Genomic DNA, 13178 nt, shown 5'->3' with positions numbered 1-13178 from the left:
GTGTTACATTTGTTGTAATTGATGAACATACAGTGAAACATCATTATCACCAAAGTCCAGAGTTTACATTAGGACTCACTCTTGGTGTTGTATAGTCTACGGAATTTGACAAATGAATAACATATATCCATCATTGTAGTATCATTCAGAGTAGTTTTAGCACTCTTAAATTCTCTGTACTCTGTCTATTCATCTCTCCTCTCTAACACCTGGCAACCACTGATCTCATTATCTTTAGAGTTTTGTCTTTTGCAGAATGTCATAGAGTTGGAATCACAATTTTTAGCCTTTTCACATTGGCTTCTTTCATCTAGTAATATGCACTTAAGTGCACTCCATGTCTTTTCATGGCTTGATTGCTCATTTGTTTTTAGCGCCGAATAATCTTCCATTGTCTGGATATTCCACAGTTTATTCATCCAGTCACCTACTGAAAGATATCGTGGTTGCTTCTAAGTTTTGGCAATTATTAATAAAGCTTCTATATAGATACATGTGTAGATTTTTGTATGCTTTAATTTTGTGTGTTTTAATTTCTCAGTTCCACTGAGTGAAGACCAAGGAGTACAATTGCTGGATCTTATGGTAAGGGTATGTTTAGTTTTCTAAGGAACTGCCAAACTGACTTCCAAAGAGACTGAAAAATTGCAAGTTTAATGAAGAAGAATAAAACCTATTAAATGTATTTGTAACAATAGAAAAAATAATTATTCAAAGAATAATATATTTATTCATAGTCCTATTTTCTTCAAACAGAAAGCTAAATTTTTTATCCTGCATACTATATCTAAAGTAAAAATTAATTTGAAAATTGAAAAAAAACCTAGAGACGCAAACATTTGGCTCAGTTTTGAGGGTAAATTTCTTTGTAGAGATTTGGCTTTTTATAACATTAGTATTAATTAATCTTTTTATATTTGACAAGTACTTCATCATTTTTTACAACTTATTTTTCATATAAAACATGTGGACCACCCAACAAATAGCTGAAAACAAAACAAAACAAAATAACTCTCCTTATTTTAGGCTATGTCTATGCCAGTTCTGCAAACAATTTTGTAAAGCTAACAAGGTTCCTATAATTCTATTAGGTGTATAAAATTTGTATTAAACCTCTCCACATTTAATAATGTCAAAATTCCACTGAAATGCTTAACTCTTATTTATTTTCATGGCACCAGGCCAAGGGGAAATATGCAGACTTAAGTAGATGAGAGGGGTGAAACTGACCTTTAAAAACACCTTTTGTATGCCGGGCATTCTTTTGCCTACAAATATTATATGTCCTTCCAACCATTCTGCAAGATAAGGATTGTAATGCTATTTGTAATGAGAAAATGGACACTCGGAGTATTTGGTAGAACTAACGTTGTCTGACTCTAATGGGTGATCTTGCTTACTTCAATATACTGTATCCCAGTGGCAGTAAAACACACTCCAGATTCTTTCACTAACCAGGAACATCCAACAAAATGACTCTGGAATGTGTGTCTGAAACATTTTGTGTTTAGTGATGAGCAATATAGCATGGTGCAATGGGTGAACCATGGTCTTTTGACCAAGGAGGATGTTGATTAAGAGATTGGATCTGCTTCTTAGTAGATGTATTAACCTTAGGCAAATTATATAATATTTCTGTGTCTCAGTTTTCTCTTTTGCAAAATGCAAGTAGTAATAACTACCTTGAAGTGTTTTTATGAGAATTTTCAACCATCTATTTTAATATGCTTTTTCTGAAACCATGGTTTCAATAAATGCTGTATTTTAATATATTAGAAAACATACCAGTTTCAATTGTACAAATTGTTATTTTTCCTGTGTTACCAATCTGATTTCTCTGACTGCTAAAATGCAAAGGATTTGTGAAAATATGCACATGGTTAGATTTCATTAATTCTATATTTATCTAGAAAGTAATGCAAGGGGTCTTTTCCCCAAGACTAACTCTTTTCTTCTCTTTCTTTTTTTATCACTTTCTCCTTTCTTTCCTCCCTCCCTTTTTCTTTCTCTTCTTTCTTTCTTTCTTTCTTTCTTTCTTTCTTTCTTTCTTTCTTTCGTCTTTCTTTCTTTTTCTTTTTCTTCTTTCTTTTTTTTTAAAGATTTTATTTATTTATTTGACAGAGACAGACACAGTGAGAGAGGGAACACAAGCAATGGGAGTGAGAGAGGGAGAAGCAGGCTTCCCGCGGAGCATGGAGCCCGATGTGGGGCTCGATCCCAGGACCCTGGGACCATGACCTGAGCCGAAGGCAGACGCTTAACGACTGAGCCACCCAGGCGCCCCTTTTTTTCTTCTTTCTTTCTTCCTTTCCTTTCCTTTCTCCTTCCTCCCTCCCTGCCTTCCTCCTTTTTTCTTTTTTCTTTTCTTTTCCTTTCCTTTCTTTTCTTTTTTTTCTTTTCTCTTGTCTTTTTGTTTGAACTCAGAAGGAGGGAGAACCAGTGAACAACTATGCTGTGTGTCCCTCATATCAAATGTATTAATTTCTGTTTTAGCTATTTTGTATAATGGGGTTTCATAAGATTTTGCTTTGAGAAAGAGCTCCTTAAAAAACAAACAAACAAGCGAAAAACATAATTTTTGCAGTCTTTTTAGTTTATGGATATATAAAATGAGGCTCAGAGAATATGACATACAAATCTAGAAAATATGGTCCCAAATCATATAGAATCAGGATAATGATGCTCTGATGTCTAGGGAATTTCATTAATATGTAAACCCAAATTTATAATATAAAGTCAGGTCAGTTACTAGATAATAGGCTTTAATGGAAAATTAGTTATATGTGGTGCTTACCCACCTCCCGCCCCAACATCTTCTCTACAATAATTGAAAATCCTGGAATTTGGGATTTCTTTATATTAACAACCTCTTTGAAAATTTCAATTCTCCATAAGGATAATCAAAGTAGTAATCATAATCATAAAATTAATATCAGATTGTTTTCCTTTTACAAGCACTCTGGAGGAAATGAATCTTCACTTGAATAAGATCATAGAGATAAAGGTAAATTCGAAGCTTATTGAACTAGAATAGAAGACAAACTTAAGTGGGGGCATTACACTGAAAGACACTAAAGCATCAGGGATCAGGAAATGATACTAGGACCTTTGTGTAGGTTTGGGGAAAGATGCTGAATAGCAGAGGACAGATTAGAGATGAGCTTTTCCTACTTGCAGTTCTGCTTTAGCTATGCATTGGTTGTAGTGAATTGAAGAAGGGTTTTCTTGGAATGTATGTTAGACTACATTTCCTGGATTCTACTCTGGACAGTTTGATTTTGTAGATCTGGAATTGGCTGTGACATTTGCACTTTTAACAATCTCCTAGGAGATGCAGATAAAGTGAATGACCATGCTTTGAATACCAGTGAATTAGAGGATACGCAGAAACTAGAAATGTGGTTCCCAAACCTGGATGCGTATGCAGTAGAATCACCAGGGAGCTTACAAAAAACATCCCCTGGCCACTTCCTCAAAGATTATGATTTAATGGGTCATGATGGGTAAAGGGAATCAATACTTTTAAAAGTTGTACCAGATGATTAGTATGTGCAACAAATCAGAAACTCCTGAAAGCCAACACTAGAAGGGCAATCAGTGTTGCAATGTGAATGACTAAGGTTGTTCCTGCTAGGATGGATTTAACTGCAGAGTGCTAGCAGGTAAGCAATCACTACCCTGTCTCAGCGGATTATTTCTGAGGGTAGGCAGACCCTGTGCTGATCTTCACATTGTTTTGAAAGAAGATCAAAATTCAGTATTTTTAAAAAATTTTTATTTATTTATTTGAGAGAGAGAGAGAGAACACAAGCAGGGAGGAAGGGCAGAGGGCAAGGGAGAAGCAGACCACCCAGCTGAGCAGGGAGCCCGGTGCAGGGCTCGATCCCAGGACCCCGGGATCATGACCTGAGCTGAAGGCAGATGCTTAACTGACTGAGCCAGCCAGGCACCCCAGAAATCCAGTATTTTTTTATTATTTATTTTTTTAATGTTATTATGTTATGTTAGTCACCATACATTACATCATTAGTTTTGATGTAGTGATCCATGATTCATTGTTTGTGTATAACACCCAGTGCTCCATTCAATACGTGCCCTCTTTAATACCTATCACCAGGCTAACCCATCCCCCCACCCCCCTACCCTCTAGAATCTGAGAAACAAACAGGGTTCTAGAGGGCAGAAATCCAATATTTTGAGAAATGTCTAAAAAATTCAAATATTGACAACCTTATCAAATACACTTTAAACTACTATGTGAATAAAATATAAAATGTTTAGGGTCAGATATAGCCCACAAGACACAGGTTTTCAACTTTTGATTCTGAGAATTTCTAAGCAAATGTTCTATTAGTTCTAATTTGTGTCCAATTATTGTGTGGATTTTTCATGTAGAATGACATCTAGTTCTTAAAAACAAATTGGAGTTACAACTAGGTTGAAAGAATGACCTTTTCTGTATTTGATTGAAGATAGTAACCCAGATGAAAATGGTTTGAAAACTTTAAATATATACCCAAATATGATGAATTATTATCATTTTTTAAAAGATTTTATTTATTTATTTGACAGAGAGAGAGAGAGAGCACAAGCAGGGGGGAGTGGGAGAGGGAGAAGCAAGCTTCCCCATTGGGAAGGGAGCCTGCGGAGGGGCTGGATCCCAGGACCCACAGGATCATGACCTGAGCGGAAGGAAGACACTTAACCAACTGAGCCACCCAGGCACCCCAAATTACTATCATTTTGAAACAATAGGTAAATTTTAAGATTTGAAAAGAAAACCACTTTATAATGAAACTTATTGTCCTAATGATTTGGGTTCTAACAATTGTCTAATGTATATATATATATATATACATTAGACATATATATTAGATAGATATATATACGCACACACATATATATCATTAAGTCATTCAACATCTAATTTTGTCTTTGTATCTATCCAGAATATTAGGTTGTGCTCTAACTGTAGGAAATTTTCTGTCCCACAACTAAATCAATTCAGGGATAACTGTGCCCTGAAATACTGTACATTTTATAACTATAAAAATTTCATGCTGTGTATGTTTAAATTTGCAGTGCTATAAATGATGATAACTCAACTAAAATATTATTAAAATTAAATATGTAAAGTTAAAAAGAACTCTAAACAAAACATTTTGTTTATACTGTTAGAGCATCTGTTAGTCTAACAGACCCTTCTGTGTCATTATTGATGAGGTCTATATAACAGCACTCCTACTACTGAATTAACTGAGTTTTAAAAAAATACAGCAAGTCTGTAATTGAAATATGTTTCAGAATTTTAACACACATGTGTTGCAAAATGAATGTATCATATAATGTAAAGCATAAAAAGGAAGATTAGTCAGGAGTCATTCCATACTGTAATAAATACATCAAAAAAATACCTCTCCCCTTTCACCTGGCATCACATTATCATTCTAATACCACAGGTAAAATGGAGACTCAAGTATTTCCAAGGTGGGAGGGCTATGATATGATTTTACATAACATTTACTCACATTTTGTGCCGCGTGCCTTCCTCCAGTCCTTTGGTTTTAATAAGGAGGCAACAGCAGAGACTCCATTTCTGCAATCAGCAGTCATATGACCCTGACACCTAGTTACTGCACTTTTGTCTGCATTCTCAAAATGCAAATCAGAACAAAAAGAAAGCTACAACTGCCAAAAAATGCCTTACAGCTGGGGTCAAAAAGTCAAATGCCTACAGGGGACAAGCAGGTGACATAAATGAGGGAAGAAGGCCAGAAGTGCATGCCCACTCTACAGGTAGAGTAGCTCTTCAGATAAAGCTAATGGCTGTCATGAACGATTGTAGGTCATGTGTTGTAGTATCAGATTGTTCAACAGGAGCCAGAAGTCTGGATTTTTCAGGGAAAATATTCTGCTTTTTAAACGTTTCCAATCTGTTGAAATGCCTTAATGACCTGTGTAAGCCAAATAAAATATCTATGTGCAACATCAACCTCTGGCATAAAGGGGTAGAGATTGACAACTAAGGAAGCTGAGATAAAACCCTTACAGCAACTATGATACAGAAAACACATGTTGGAGAAGTGTTATACAAACATCTGTGTGCAGAAACAAGTTCCTCGCTATAAATGGGTCAGCAGAAGTTTGGTTGAATGTAAATGAGGTAGGGGGCTGGGGGCTGTGATAATGACAGACTTTTTATTCATTCATTCATTCATCCATCCATCCATTCATCATTCATTCATTCATCGAATACTTACCACGTCTTGTTCTAGGTACGGGGAATATAATGCTTAAAAGAGAGAGAGAGAAATCTTTTTTCCTTGGTGTTTACACCAAGGGTATAGCCAAACAAATAAATACCTGATAAGCATGAAAACCAAGCTGTAATGCAGTAAGTGGTATCAAAGCTATTCAATTATATTAATTATAGGATTGCCAAGTTGTGAGGCTTATAAAAAAAATGCCGTTTAGTTCTTCTAGTTATTCTGTAACGAAAAAAAAGGTGAAAAGAGTTTTCATCTATGTTAGGTTGTTTATTTCATGGATGAAAAATAGGCAGTTATTAAAGCATAAAGACATAAAATAGCATGGCGGTTGCCAGGAGCCAAGGAGGAAGGGGGAATGGGGAATTATAATTTAGTGGATTTAGGGTTTCAGTTTTCCAGGATGAAAACAGTTCTGGGGATGGATTCTGTTGATGGTTACACAACAATATTAATGTACTTAAAACCACTGACATGTAAGCTTAAAAATGATTAAGATGGTAAATATTATGTGTATTTTACCACAATTTAAAAAAATGGGGAAAAAGAAAACCAAAAAACAGATAAAGGCCAGAATGTAGTCTGTGGGCAATAGTTTGCTGACCCCTGGATTAGTGTATACCTTTCTAGGTTATCTGATTCTGATATGTTACCTTTGAGTTATATTATAATCTATAAATTGTAGATCACTGATAGCAATGCAAAATAATAATTTTCTAAACACAAGAAAATAAATTCTGTCCAATGCAAATTCAGTTGATTACTTTCTCCCTATGGAAAAAGTCATTTTCATGTCTATTTGTAAATTCATTTCAATATTTATTTTATATAAACTTGTATTTCTTTGACTTTTCCTTTGAACTGCTTATGGCATCTTGACTGGGTTCCTTATTTAATTCGTTAAATGAAACCACACGTTTGTTTTATAGCTTTAGGAGATTTCTGATTTTACCTTTTCTGGAAAATAATCCACTAACAGCATGCATATTGCTGACACCTGTTTCTTTGAGGTGGAAGAAGTTGTATTACTATCCATTTGTAAAATTGTGTGGCTGTGCATTATAATTTCATCCTGGGGATATTAGTTGAATGGGCTATTTCAACCAATTCTTAGTTAGATGCAAACTACAGAGGTCACACTTTCACCCTAGCTAATTGATGCAGAAAGGAATTTATTAAAGGGCAATACATGGCTTTCAGATTTACTAGGAGGGCTGAAGAAACAGACGTCAGGCTGACTCTGGAGGTTGGTTTCAAAAGCCACCCCATATAACTGGGGCTCAAAGAGAACTGATGATCTTGCCAACATCAGAATGGGAAACCTCATCTAATTGGGAAACCCAAGATATAACTGCTGCTTCCAGACCTGTCAGCATCTGCTAAAACCCAACCAGCAAAGTGGAAGCCTCAAGCCCTGCTTCATTTCCCACTGAATTCAGTGCATGTTGTCTGCAGTGCATCTGATCAGTGTAACCGAAACCACAAACCTAGGTCTGAGGAATTCTGGGAAGTGTACCTTGTGAACCTCCATCTCTGTGAAACAGGAAATCACTTGAAAGGAGGTCAGAATATATGCCGAGAGAGTTAATCTATGTACCTAGCACACCACTTTCCCCCAAACTATTGACTCAGAATAGTGCTCATTCCAGGTCTTTCCACTCTCCAATTGTTCTGAAAAGCTAAGGCTGAGGGTAATGGGAGTGAGGAAGGGTCCACCCTCAAGAACCACTGCCTCCTGGCTCTTTAAAACCAACAGTGTGTTGTTTATAGTTTAAGGTTTGTTCAGCAATTATGAATAAAGCTGGCATAAACATTCACATACACGATTTCATGAGAACATAAGGTTTTGTTTCTCTTGGATAAGTACTTAGGAGTGGCATGCTGAGATGGGTGGAAAATATATGTTTAATGGTATTAGAAACTGCCAAACTGTTTTCTAAAGTGACTGTACCATATTGCTTTCCAACCAGCAGGTTAATGGAAAGAAAAAAAAAAAGTATTGCACAGTTCTTCTTTCACTTATTTTTCAATGAATGAGAGTTCCATACCATCACCAGTACTTAGTATTGCTAAAATACTATTTTAACTTTTCCTTGTAAATGTGTAGTGGTAACTGATTGTGGTGCTAGTTTCCTGTCACTGTGCTTTAATAAAACCACCTTAAAAAAAAAAAAAAAAAAAGATGTGTCTTACAGATACTTTCTCCCAGTCTGTGGCTTGTCTTTAAACATACACACAGGGGCACCTGGGTGGCTCAGCCGTTACGCGTCTGCCTTCGGCTCAGGTCATGATCCCAGGGTCCTGGGATCAAGCCCCGCATCGGGCTCCCTGCTCAGAGGGAGGCCTGCTTCTCCCTCTCCCACTCCTCCTGCTTGTGTCCCCTCTCTTGCTGTGTCTCTCCCTGTCAAATAAACAAATAAAGAAATAAACACACACAGTTAAATTTGTTAATTTCTTAATTTATTAGTGAACCAATCTTGATGCATTATTAACTACAGTCTACGGTTTATATTGAAATCCACTCTTTGTGTTGTATAGTTCTGTGGGTTTTGACAAGTGCATAATATCATATCCATCAATATAGTATTGTACAGAATAGTTTTGCCACTCTAAAAATCTGTGTTTCATTTATTCATCCCATCTTCATACTCCCGAAAGCCCTGGCAAAGAGTGATCTTTTTACTGTCCCCATAGTTTGCCTTTTGCAGACACACATGAATTTCATCAAGACAGGTAAAACAGGATGTTCCCAGCTGTTTTCAGATTGGCTTCTTTCACTTAACAATAGGCATCAAGGGTGAGAGGGATCAGCACAGATGTGGGAGTTTAACTAGAGAAAACCGTCTTAAAGGGCCCCTTTGCACCCCCATAAGGAGGCTTTGGCTCAAGGACCCAGATAAAGAGACCTTCAGAATGAAGGCACCTGGGCTAGGAATGCAAATATCCGTAAGAACATGGCTGCCCAGGGAAACCCAACTCCTTCCCTGCACCTCTCTTCGGAGATGGCAAGAGACTGGAGGAAAGAGGTCAGTTCTCTCTCTCTGAGGCCTGCCAGGTAAAGCTTTTGTCATTGCCAGTGGGTATGCCTGAAAAATCACACCTAGATTTTTCAGTCAAAAGCCAGAGTCCTTAGAGGATTTCATTGTTGTTTCAATATGCTATTCCTTGATGACATATGGTGCTGAGCGTCTTTTAGGTGTTTATTTGCTATCTTTACATCTTCTTTGGTGAGGTGTCCAGGTCTTTTGTCCATTTTTAAACTGGATTATTTTATTTTTTATTTTTGAGTTTAAAGATTCTTTGCATATTTTGGATATAAGTCCTTTATCAGTGAACATTTTCTCCCAGTCTGTGGCTTGTCTTTTCATTCTCTTAACAGTGTTTTTGGCAGAACAGATGTTTCTGGTTTTAATTAAGTACAACTTACTTTTATTTTTCTTTCATAGATTCTGCTTTTGGTGCTGTAACTAAAATTTCTTCTCACCAAACCCAAGGACACATAGATTTTTCTCCTGTGTTATCCTCCAAAATTCTTATAGTTTTATATTTTACCATTAGGTATATGATCCATTTGAGTTAATTTTTTTTAAAGATTTATTTATTTATTTATTTATCTGTTCCTCTGTAGGTCAAGTGGTCTTTCTTTTTCTCTGGCTTCTTTCAATATTTTCCCTTTATCTTTAATTTTCTGAAGTTTGAATATAATACACTTAGCTAGATTTTTTTGCGGGGTGGCAGGGGCATTTATCCTGCCTAGTGTTCTCTGAGCTTTGGTCTGTGTTTTGGTATCCATCATTAAATTTGGGAAATTCTTATCATATTTCTTCCAATATTTTTTATTGTTCCTTTCTCTTTTTCTCCTCTTGGTATTTCCGTAATATATATATTACACATTGTAATTGGCTCACAGTTCTTTTTTTAAAATTTTTATTGTGATTTTCCCTTTGCATTTCAGCTTTGGAATTTTATATTGACCCATCTTTAAGGCCATTGGTTTTTTTATTGGCTATGTCTATGATGAGCCCATCAAAGGAGTTCATTTCCATCACAGATTTCAAGCATTTTGTTTTGATTTTTTATTTTCCATCTCTCTTTCCTTATTTGTTCTTGCATGTTGTCTTTTTCCATTAGAGCTCACAATATATTAATCGTAGTTATTTTAAATTCCTTATCTGATCCCCAGGGAGTCTGCTTGTCTCCCTCTCCCTTTGCCCCTCCCCCTATATGTGCTCTCTCCGCTTGCATGCACTCTCTCTCTCTCAAATAAATGAATCTTTACAAATAAATAAATAAATTAATTCCTTATCTGCGAATCCAAGTCTGTGTCTGGTTCTGATGCTTTCTGTGTCTCTTCAGACGATGTTTGTTCTTGTTGTTGTTTTTTCTCCCTTTTAGCATGCTTATAATTTAAAAAAAAATTTTTTTTTTAAAGATTTTATTTATTTGAGAGAGAGAGACAAAGAGAGCAGAGGCAGGGGCAGAGGGAGAGGGAGAAGCAGACTCCTCGCTGAGCAGGGAGCCCGACGTGGGGCTCGATCCCAGGACCCTGAGATCATGACCTGAGCCGAAGGCAGATGCTTAACCGACTGAGCCACCCAGGCGCCCCGCATGCTTATAATTTTTATTGAATTTGGATGTGATGTATTTGGCAGTAGGATCCTGGGTAATCAGACTTTTAGTGTGAAATGTATGTTAATTTTCATAGGAGCTTTGACTGTGTCTAATTTCCGTAGCAGCAGATGTTCCCTCTAGTTTTGTTATATTTCTTTTTTTCCCCTCCTCTGTTGTATTGGGGTTTCCCTATGAATTCGTTCTTAAATAGGGTCTGTGTCTTACAGCCCACTCCGTTGTGATGCCCTGTTGTTGTATTGCAGCACAGTTGATGTGGTTTAAGATATTGGAGAGGGGAAGCATTCTATAATCTTATAATTAAATTATAAGATTTATATATATAAATCTTTGGTTTATATTTATATACATATATATTTTATTTATAAATTTATATATATAAAATTATGGGTGAATCCAAGGGCTATGACCTAATAAAGCATTTCTTTGCCTGTTAAAATAAATTGCCCCTCCCCTTACATGAGATAGGAAAGTTACAGCAGTATGGAATTTTCTAAATGCCCTTCTTCCATGTCTGGTAAGGCTCTGGTAAAAGTAACTTTTCCTGGAGGGGATGCTTTCATCATAGTTATTTTCCTCTGGGCATATCTCAATATGGTTATTTTTCCCTCCTCTACCTGATACAAGAGGAGATTTTTCTCTGAATATTGTCATAAGCACCTGATGGGGTTCCTGAAGGTAAAACCCAAAAAAGTGGGGGAACTCCCTTAGAACTGGCTCCCCAGGAGTTTTTAACTCTCAGCCTTCAGGAAATCAGCAATAACAATTTAAGTGTTCCTACCAATTACTGCTTCTAGCAGCTTCTATTTCTAGTAAGCTGATCTCAGCTATGGTTCTCTGTATTTGTCTCTCTCTAGTTTTGAGGTAGTAGTTTGTCTTCAATTACCTGATGGATCTATGAAAAATCATTGTGTTTTGCTTGTTTGTTTTGTATTGTTTTGTTTTGCTTTTTGTTTGTTTAGCTTTTTTCTCTTATTTTGAGGATGGAAGTGATGACTTTCAAGCTCTTTACATGACTCAGCTGAAACTGGAGTTTTCTGGAATATCCTTTTAATTTTTTTTTAATCAATGTCTTTCAAAGTCTTTCTTTTTCTTTTTTTTTACAATTAGTTATGATGAAATTGAATATGTATTATGCTTTTGATGTTGATCTGTGAAATCTTTGTGTACCCAAGGTCACAAGAATTTTTGTTCTTTTTTTGTTTTGTTTTCTCAGAAGTCATACATTTAGGATTTGCATTAGGTTTATTACCCATTTAATATTAATTTTTATATGGCGTGAAGTATTCATTGAGGTTGCTTATTTTTTTTCTTTGTATATGGGTTTCAAATTGTTTCAGTACCATTTGTTGAAAAGGTTATATAATTTTTTCTTTGAATTGCCTTTGTAACTCTTGAAACTATTCCAAGCTTCTCTCTTCTGGTCCGTTTATTTATATCTTTATCTTTTGTGAATACCCACTGTCTTGAATCAGGCAATGAGAGTCTTATAATTTTGTTTATTTGTCCAAGTGGTTTTGGCTATTCCAGTATTCCACTTCTTTTGACCTGGTGGAAAAGGCAATTAGAAAATTCTATCCTGCCCTATCCTTTCTTTCTCATGTAGGGGTGGAGGGATAAAAGGCCAATAAATGTTTCTTAAGATCACAGCCCATTCATTCATCCACTTTAAATGAAACAACAACAACAACAACAACAAAAAACCAAAAATGAAATAAAAAACCTCAGATTTAATCATAACATTATGAAATACTTCAGTAGGAATGAGAATGGATATCCTTACTTGTTCCCCATCTTAGGGAAATAGCATTCAGTCTTTGGTCTGATGGTAGCTGAAGGTTTGTAGCCTCGTTATCAGGTTGAGAAAGCTCTATTTTCAGTTTTCTAAGCCTTTTGTCTCGAAAGGACATTGACTTTTGTCAGAAGCTTTTTCTGCAGTGATTGAGATAATATATTTAGTTTTCTTTAACCCATTGATGTGGAGAATTACATTAATTGTTTTCTGAATGTCAAACCAGCATTTCATTCCAAGGATAAATGATTCTTGGCCTTGGTATATTATCTGTTTTATATTGCTGGATTTGATTTGTTCATTTTTGGTTGATAATTTTTGTATCTATATTTATGAGGAATATTTATCTGTTATTTTCTTTACTAGTAATGTCCTTGACTTATTTTGACATCAGCATAATACTTGCCTCATAAAGTGGCTTGGTAGTACTCCTTCTTTTACTATTTTCTAAAGAATTTTGTGAAGGATTAGTAGTAGTATTTTTTTTTTAA

This window comes from Phoca vitulina, unplaced genomic scaffold (assembly GCF_004348235.1).
Source record: "Phoca vitulina isolate PV1807 unplaced genomic scaffold, GSC_HSeal_1.0 scaffold37, whole genome shotgun sequence".
Classification (NCBI taxonomy): domain Eukaryota; kingdom Metazoa; phylum Chordata; class Mammalia; order Carnivora; family Phocidae; genus Phoca; species Phoca vitulina.
Note: the sequence above shows the minus strand (reverse complement) of the source record.